This window comes from Carlito syrichta, unplaced genomic scaffold (genome assembly GCF_000164805.1).
Source record: "Carlito syrichta isolate Samal-C Ts95f unplaced genomic scaffold, Tarsius_syrichta-2.0.1 Scaffold308767, whole genome shotgun sequence".
Taxonomy (NCBI): Eukaryota; Metazoa; Chordata; class Mammalia; order Primates; family Tarsiidae; genus Carlito; species Carlito syrichta.
The window spans coordinates 22,671-31,886 of record NW_007252863.1 but is presented as its reverse complement, the minus strand read 5'-3'; positions in this window follow the sequence as shown (position 1 = coordinate 31,886).

Sequence of the window (9,216 nt, the reverse complement as noted above, 5' to 3'; positions counted from 1 at the left end):
CCAATAAACAAACCTTCATTCCCCTGGCCCCTGTGAATAAGGGATTATATCTCGGTCATTTCTATATATCCATCACCTATATATTATGTGCTTATATTTGCTGACTGACTGGCTGGCTGGATGAATAGATGTATGGATGAGGGATGGCAATTTGAGAGACATCATACTAGAGTGTGTCTGATGTGGTTAGAATGGCTAGGGTTCTAGAAACCTATTTGACTGAGAAATGAGTTACACTGTGAAAGAAGACATGGGTAAGAGAAGTTTTAAAGAGCTGAATATATACATGATGAAATGTGGAGGAGAACATTTGCTTACTCTGTATTGCTTAAGATGACAGAAACATGACCAAGACAAGGATAAAAGATAGGTCAGTTTTAGTTCAAAATAAAGGATATAATTTTAACAAAGAGGAATTCTTCACTGGCTAGGTTATAACAAAGATCTGTGTAGGAAGAGAAGCTAGACTAAATGAATTTCACTCTGTGCTATAGTTTCTGTCCTCTTCCTGTCAGTGAATGGGTTCACATCCCAAATGTTTTATCTCCCTATTTGGATTTCATTTCTTAGAGGGTTACTGGGCTTCCACTCTTGTCTAGCTCTTTCTCTCTTTTTAGCCTGTGTGCCCTCATTTTTCTATAATTTCCCTCATAGCTCACAGAAAAGGTCATTAAGTACCTTAATTAGAACCAAGGTTCAACCAATCATCTGAAACTTTGATGTCCTTTATAACACCTTCACAGTGCTAAGTCTGTAACTTCTTTAAAACATTCAAGTAGAAGCCGGGCTCAGTGGCTCAACCTGTAATCCTGTGCTTTGGGAGGCTGAGGTGAGTGGATTGCCTGAGCCCATGGATTCGAGACCCGCCTGGGCAACTTGGCGAGACCTCATCTCTACAATAAATCAAAAAATCAGCCGGGCGTGGTAGCGCCTGCCTGTAATTCCGGCTACTCGGAAGGCTGAGGCGGAAGGATCGCCGGAGCCCAGCGGGTCGAGGCTGCGGTGGCCGGGAGCGGCCACTGCACTCCAGTCTGGGTGACAGAGTGAGACTCCAACTCAAAAAATAAAAAATAAAACAAAACAAAACAAAAAACATTCAAGTAGAGACAGTAAAAAAACAGGGCAATATATGGGTCTTGTATTAGGGTTCTCCAGAAAACAGAATCAATAGGTTGCATACACATGTATATATGTGTATGTGTAGAGATATATATATTTATTCATTTTCAGGAATTGGCATGCCTGAAGACTGCAGGACAGTCTGGTAGGCTGCAGACCCTGGGAAAAGTTGATGTTGCAATTGAGTTTAAAGGTGCTCGGGAAACAGAATTCCTTCCTCCTTGTGGTGCTCAGTCTTTTCTCTTAAGGCCTTCTACTGATTGGATGAGACCCACTCAAGTTATGGGGGGTGATTTACTTTACTCAAAGTCTAAGGATTTAAGTGTTAGTCACATTTTCAAAATACCTTAACTCCAACATTTAGACTAGTGTTTGACTAAACAACTGGTACCATAGCCTAGCCAAGTTGACACATAAAATTAACATAACTACCTCAGATTTGGAGTTGGAGAGACAGATTTGGGCTAGAAATATCAATTTGGGAGTCTGTAGCATATAAGTAGTGTTTAACATCTTGAGACTGGTTTTAAGGGAATTTGATCAAGTGACAGGAAACTTCCCAAGGCAGCCTATTTTGTTTGGTTATAATCACAATTACATTAAAATCCACCTGAAGATACTGTTTTCTGATTCACTACTTATGCATATGAAACTTACCAGTTCCTAGTACCACCCCCTCAAATGGTAAATCCTCTCCTCATCTTGGTTGGTATAATCTAGATAATGTAATATAATATAATATAATATAAATCTTTGTCAATCTCTTTTTAAAGTAGGCAGAAATTGAAATTGAGAGTGACTTTCCAGGTATGGTCTAGTGAGTACATGATATGCTCAATTATTTTGCTCTTCTATTAAAGCAGACACACACCAGCATTTTTTGGGGGGAGTCACAATACTGTTGATTTATCACTGAGCTCACTCTTGGATGAAGCCCCCAAATCTGAACCTATTTCTGCTGTAACACCTTGCCTTGATCCTGCACATGCAGTGCTTTGTAGCCCATAGTAAAGACTTTGGGAGGAGTTCTGGTAAGATGGCGACAGCATAGGTGGACTTGTGAGATTCTCTGAACATGAGTTCCCAAAAACTTTTCTTCCCCTACCCTGCTGCCCACCGCCAGCTGCACTGGTCTGAGACCCAGGGACCTTCAGTCCCATGCAGGGCTGGATATTGTGGCCCCTGGCTGCTGCTGCTGCTCCACTATACATGACTCCTGCCTGCACGGGAGTCTCGGGTCTTGGCTCCCTCCCTGGATACATCGTCTCGCCCAGCACCCAGCACCAAGTCGCCGGTCACCCAGGGAGGCTCTGGGCGCCCGCCCCTCAGAGATACCAGTCCCCTTTCTGGTTGAAGTACCATGTGAGGGGCCCAGGGCCACCCTTGCCGCTCACCGCCTGCCCTTTGGAGCTTTGGAGCTCTGGAGCTCTGGGCCCACCCTGGCTGAGGTACTCAGCACGTGACCCCATGATTGTGTAAGGGAACATATCTTAAGGAGGTGCTGATCAGAGGCTCTCAACTCCAGAGGAGGGAACTCCCGGCTCCCTCTTCCACCCCAGCCTGCTGGTGGCACCCCGGACCCAGTGCCCAGCTGTGCAGCTGATCCTTGGTGCCTCCCACAACAACACAGTCCACCATAGTGGATCAAACAGGGACCCAGACCAGCGGAGAGAAAAGATCTGTGAAACGGAAGCTACCACCTCAGCCATTCTCCAGGCAGAGATTTGCATTGCCCCGCCCACCTATTAGCAGCCTCCACCTCGGTTCCTAAGGTAACGTCGCTAAACAGGAGACAAAGCCCCTCCCCTATGCTGAATCAGACAAAGACAACTAAGTGATGCAGACCTCCCAGGCAGCAGGCTAAAAAAACAAACCCAAACTGCTAGTAAATCTAGATGCCTGCAACAAAAACAAAGGGGAAAGGCTGGAGATCAGACTGAAGAGACTCTAGACACTCAGCAAAGATTCCAGAGCTAGTCTGATCTCTTATTTTGACTTTTGATTTTATCATTTTGTCTGTTTGTTTTGCTCACTTTTGTTTGCTTTCTGACTTACACTATCTGTTTCTTGATTTCATTGGTCTTTCTCTGTGTAGCTACCAGTATTCTTTAGGGAATTTTTCTTGCGTGTTTTTTAAATTTCTCTCTGGCTTTGTGTCTCTTTTTCACCTGTTAGTTGGTATGTATGTCTGTTTTCCCTCTCATTCTTCTCTCTTTCTAACTTCCTATTGACCCCCCCTTCCTCCATTATTTTCCTCTTTTGTACCTCCTTTTGATCCAGGAACCAAACCTACATACCACTGCACAGACAGATTGTAAGGCAGTGGGAATTAGGTTCCAGTGTGCTCATACACCTGTTGGTGGATGCTGGAATCAGCATATAGATTCTGAATCACAGCTTCCCCCTCAATTAAACCTCAAAACTGCAAAAAGTATACCCATAACCTACACTCCAACCTCAAAAGTGCACAAAGCCGGAGAAACCTCATAAGGAAGAACAGGAGATGCACAAGTGAAACAAAAGCAACCCCACCTTCCCTGAAAAACAGAATTAAAGAAGGGGAGGGAAAGGGGGAGAGGGAGAAAAATCTACACAAATGGAGAAAAACCAAAAGAAGAATATGGGTCTCTCCCAGGCCCCTGGGAGGGCAGCCACTGAGAAAACTGACTTTGGAATGCAAACAATGAAGAGCCCCCAGAATGACTGGTCTCAAACTACAAACCTAGATATCAAGACATTAATGGATAGATTAAAAAGAATTGAGGAGAGACAAGAAGAAACTAGGAAGGAGCTGATATCTGAGTTAACAGTAATAAAGAATACTGTAAGTGAAATAAATAACAAACTGATAAGCATGAAAAGCAGAATTATCCAAGCAGAAGAAAGAATCTCAGAGCTTCAGGACCAAAATATAGAATTAACCCAAACTGTTAAAAGCACAGAAAACTAGCTCAAAAAGACAGAACAAAACCTTCAAGAGATGAGTGATTACTTCAAGAGAACGAACCTAAGAGTAATTGGCCTTCCTGAGGCACACAGAGAGACAGAGACCACACTGGAACAAACTTTCCATGAGATTATTCAAGAAAACTTCCCTCATCTAATCAGTGATGCAAAATTTCAAACACAAGAGATTCAGAGAACCCCTGCAAGACAACAAATGAGACCACCGCCTAGACACATAATAATTCACCTAAACAAAGTAGGCATAAAAGTAAAAACTCTAAAGGCAGCAAGAGAAAAAGGCCAGATCACCTACCATGGAAGACCAATTAGAATAGCAGCAGATTTATCTACAGAAACCCTGCAGGCTAGGAGAGCTTGGAGCCCTATCTTCAAAGTCCTAAGAGATAAACAATTTCAAGCAAGAATAACCTACCCAGCCAAGTTAAGCTTCATCAGCGAGGGAGAGTTAAAATCTTTCCCAGATATGCAATCCCTAAGAACTTACGCTGCCACCAAACTATCTCTACATGAAACACTTAAGAAAGTACTAAACACAGAAAAAAAGGAAAAAAGAACAACATTCTTCACAAGAGTACAGGAAAAAGAATAAAATGCACATGAACCAACCACCAAAACAAAAGAAAGACAAAAAAACAAATGGAAGAACAACAACTCTATAAGAACTCTATGATAGGGATGAACTCTCACATTTCAATAATTAGCCTGAATGTGAATGGACTAAACGCACCACTGAAAAGACATAGAATGGCAAAATGGATAAAATATCACCTAGCAACAATACACTGCCTTCAAGAGACCCATCTCACTAGAAAGGACATGCACAGACTCAAAGTGAATGGGAAACAAATTTTCAGGTGAATGGAACACAAAAGAAGGGAGGAGTCGCGATCCTAATTTCAGACAAAATACCATTTAAGCTATCAAAAATTAAAGAAGATACAAAGGGCCACTACATAATGATAAAAGGTTCACTCCATTAACAAGAAATATCTATCCTGAACATAGGTGCGCCAACTTTCATAAAGCAACTTGTAGGAAAACTAAAGAAAGATATTGACTCTAAAACCATCCTAACTGGGGACTTTAATACCCCACTCACAACCCTAGGCAGATCATCAGGACAAAAAATCAGCAATGAGATCCGAAACCTCAATGTGACTCTTGACCAAATGGACTTAATTGATACCTACAGAACACTCCATCCAAAGACCACAGAATACACATTCTACTCATCACCACATGGAACGTATTCTAAGATCCACCAGATACTTGGCTATAAATCAAGGATAAGCAAATTTAAAAGGACTGAAATTCTACCATGCACCTTCTCGGACCACAGTGGTATAAAAATAAACATTAACACCAACAAGGTCCCCCCCAAAACCCACAAAGACATGGACACTAAACAGCAAGATGCTAAACAACTCCTGGGTCAATGATGAAATCAAAACAGAGATCAAAAGATACCTGGAAACAAATGAAAATGAAGAAACATCTTACCAAAATCTCTGGGACGCCATGAAAGCTGTAGTAAGAGGGGAGTTTATATCCCTACAAACACACATGAAGAAAATGGAAGGATCACATATTAACAGCCTAACAAGCCACCTAAGGAAACTGGAAAAGCAAGACCACAAAAACCCTAATTTCAAGAGAAGAATCCACATCACCAAAATAAAAGCCAAAATCCAGGAAATAGAAGACAAAAAGATAATACAAAACAATCAATGAAACAAAAAGCTGGTTTTTCAAAAGGATAAACAAGATCGATGGTCCCCTAGCTAGACTGACCAAGAAAAAGGGAGAAAAAACTCTAATAAACACAATCAGAAACACAAAAGATAAAGTCACATCTGACCCTGAAAAAATACAAAAGATCATTAGAGACTACTGTGTACACTTGTATGGAAACAAACTTGAAAACCTTAAAGAAATGGAGGACTTTCTGACATCACACAACCTGCCTAGGTTGAAACAAGAAGAAATTGAGACCCTAAATAGACCAATAACAATCAAGGAAATTGACTACGTAATAAGAAAACTACCTATAAAAAAAACCCCTGGTCCAGATGGCTTTCCAGTAGAATTCTACAAGACATTTAAGGAGGAGCTGATACCAATCCTACTGAAGGTATTCCAGGCGATTGAGAAAGATAGAACTCTCCCCAAATCATTTTATGAAGCTAACATCACATTGATACCCAAGCCAGGTAAAGACCCAACAAAGAAAGAGAACTACAGGCCAATATCTTTGATGAACATAGATGCTAAAATTCTCAACAAGATCCTAACAAACCGGATTCAACAACACATCTTCATCATCCATCATCACCAAGTAGGCCTCATCCCTGGGATGCAAGGCTGGTTCAACATTCGTAAAACCATAAATGTAATTAAATACATCAACAGATGTCAAAACAAAAACCACATGATTGTATCATTAGATGCAGAAAAAGCTTTTGATAAAATCCAGCACCACTTCTTGATTAAAACCTTCAAACATCTAGTGATATGGGAAACATACCTCAAAATAGTAAAAGCCATCTATGAGAAACCCACAGCGAGCATACTCGTAAATGGCAAAAAATTGAAACCATTTCCCCTGAAAACAGGAACAAGACAAGGATGCCCACTCTCACTCCTCCTGTTCAATATAGTATTGGAAGTCCTGGCTAGAGCAATCAGAATAGCAAGAACCTGGAAGCAACCATGCTGTCCATCATAAGAGGACTGTATTTTAAAAAATGGTAAATATACACGATGAAATACTATGCAGCCATAAAAAAGAACAAAATCTTGAATTTCGCAGCAACTTGGATGGAACTAGAGTGTATAATACTGAGTGACCTCTCACAGAAACAAAGATCTGAGTATCACATGTCTCACTCATATAGTGGACCTTGAACATCCAATGTAATACTATAAGAAAATGACTGACAGTAGTGTGAAACTATGGGTTGGGGGGAAGGAAGATGGGATTAGTGGTAGTAAATATCTGTCTGGGGACGGGGAGACACCTCTTGTCAACAAGGGTGCCTGATTGAAGCATATTTGTATACCTAACCCTTAACCATACCGCACAATATCATAATAAAAAATACTGATTACAAAAAAAAGTGGGCATAAGATATGAATAGACACTTCTCAAAAGAAGATACACAGGCAGCCAACAGACACATGAAAAAGTGCTTAGCCTCACTCATCATCAGAGAAATGCAAATCAAAACCACACTGAGATGCCACCTAACCCCAGTAAGAATGGCCATCATTAATAAAACAAACAACAACAAATGCTGGCGAGGATGTGAATAAAAAGTAATGCTTCTACACTGCTGGTGGGAATGCAAACTTGTCAACCTCTCTAGAAAAAAGTCTGGAGATTTCTGAAAGAACTAGAAATTGACCTTCCATATGACCCAGCAATTCCCCTATTGGGAAAATAACCAAAGGAACTCAAATTATTCTATGAAAAAGATACCTGCACACGTATGTTTGTTGCAGCTCTATTCACAATAGCAAAAATATGGAACCAACCGTGTTACCCATCGAAGCTGGACTGGATTTAAAAAATGTGGTGCATAAACACAATGGAATACTATGCAGCCATAAAGAAGGACAAATATATGAACTTTGCAGCAAACTGTATGGACTTGGAGTCTATCATACTCAGTGATTTGTCATAGCAACAAAGAACTGAGTTCTATACGTTCTCACTCATAAGGTGACACTGAGCAATTATAATGCTATAAGAAAGTGATTGGCAGTAGTGGAAAACTGTCAGGGGAGGCAGGGTGGGACTAGCAGTTGAGGGAAACTGCTAGGGGAGACAGGGGCATACCTCATCAACAAGGGTACCTGCATGATCAATGTTTGTATACCTAACCCTGAATTGTACCCCACATCTTTATAATAAATAAATAAATTGATTATAAAAAAAATACTTGGGGACTTGGAATACTCTTCTGGGTGAAATGGAGAACAATTGCAGGGTTTAAGTAGAGGGGTGATGGGTCTTGAGTTTTTATGGAATCATTCTGACTGCTCTATTGAGAATGGCCTTTTGGGGAGGTCATTGAAGTGGAGGCGGTGAGAAGTCATCAGATTCTGGATGTATTTATCAAAGTAGAGCCAACAGGGTTGTAGATTGGATGTGAGGGTTAGAGAGTCAAGGATGACTACAGGGTATTTTGCCTGAGCAGCTAGTAGGATAGAGTTGCCATCAACTGAAATGGGGAAGGCTATGGGAAGAGCAGATGCAAAGGGAAGATTGGAAGTTTAGTTTTGGATGTGTGAGGTTTGAAATTGCTTTTAGACATTCAGGTAGAGATATTAAGGAAGCAAGGGGATGTATGATTCTGAGGTACCCGAAAGAAGTCTGAGCTGGAAATACCAATTTGGGAGTCTTTAGCATATAAGTAGCACTTAAAAACCCTGAGACTTGGGGGTAAGACTGCAAGAACATGAAGACACAGAACAGACAAGATGAAGGGCTGATAATCCCTGACTCTCCAATAATGAGAGGCTGAAATCTGCAAAGGCATCTGAGAAGGAGTCGCTAGTGCGTTATGTGGAAAACCAAGAAGGTGTGGTATTCTGGATGATTAAATGAAACTCTGTATAGTAGTTTAAAAATGTCATGTAAGTATATGTAGTATACAATTTTTTTTTTTGAGTTGGAGTCTCACTCTGTTGCCCAGACTCGAGTGCAGTGGCCGCTCCTGGCCTCTGCAGCCTCGACCTGCTGGGCTCTGGCGATCCTTCCGCCTCAGTCTTCCGAGTAGCTGGAATTATAGGCATGTGCTACCATGCTCGGCTGATTTTTTGATTAATTGTAGAGATGAGGTCTTGCTGCCCAGGCGGGTCTCAAACCCGCGGGCTCAGGCAATCCACTCACCTCAGCCTCCCAAAGGTACGGGATTACAGGCTGAGCCAACGAGCCCGGCTCAATATTTTTAAATATATAATGTACATTATATATTTTAAATATATAATGTATATATGGTATTCCAGTTATTTGGTATCTTACTAATATATATTTGGTATCTTACTAATCTATATATATAATATATATATATAATATATACTTACTAATATATATATATATATATATATTTTTTTTTTTTTTTTTTT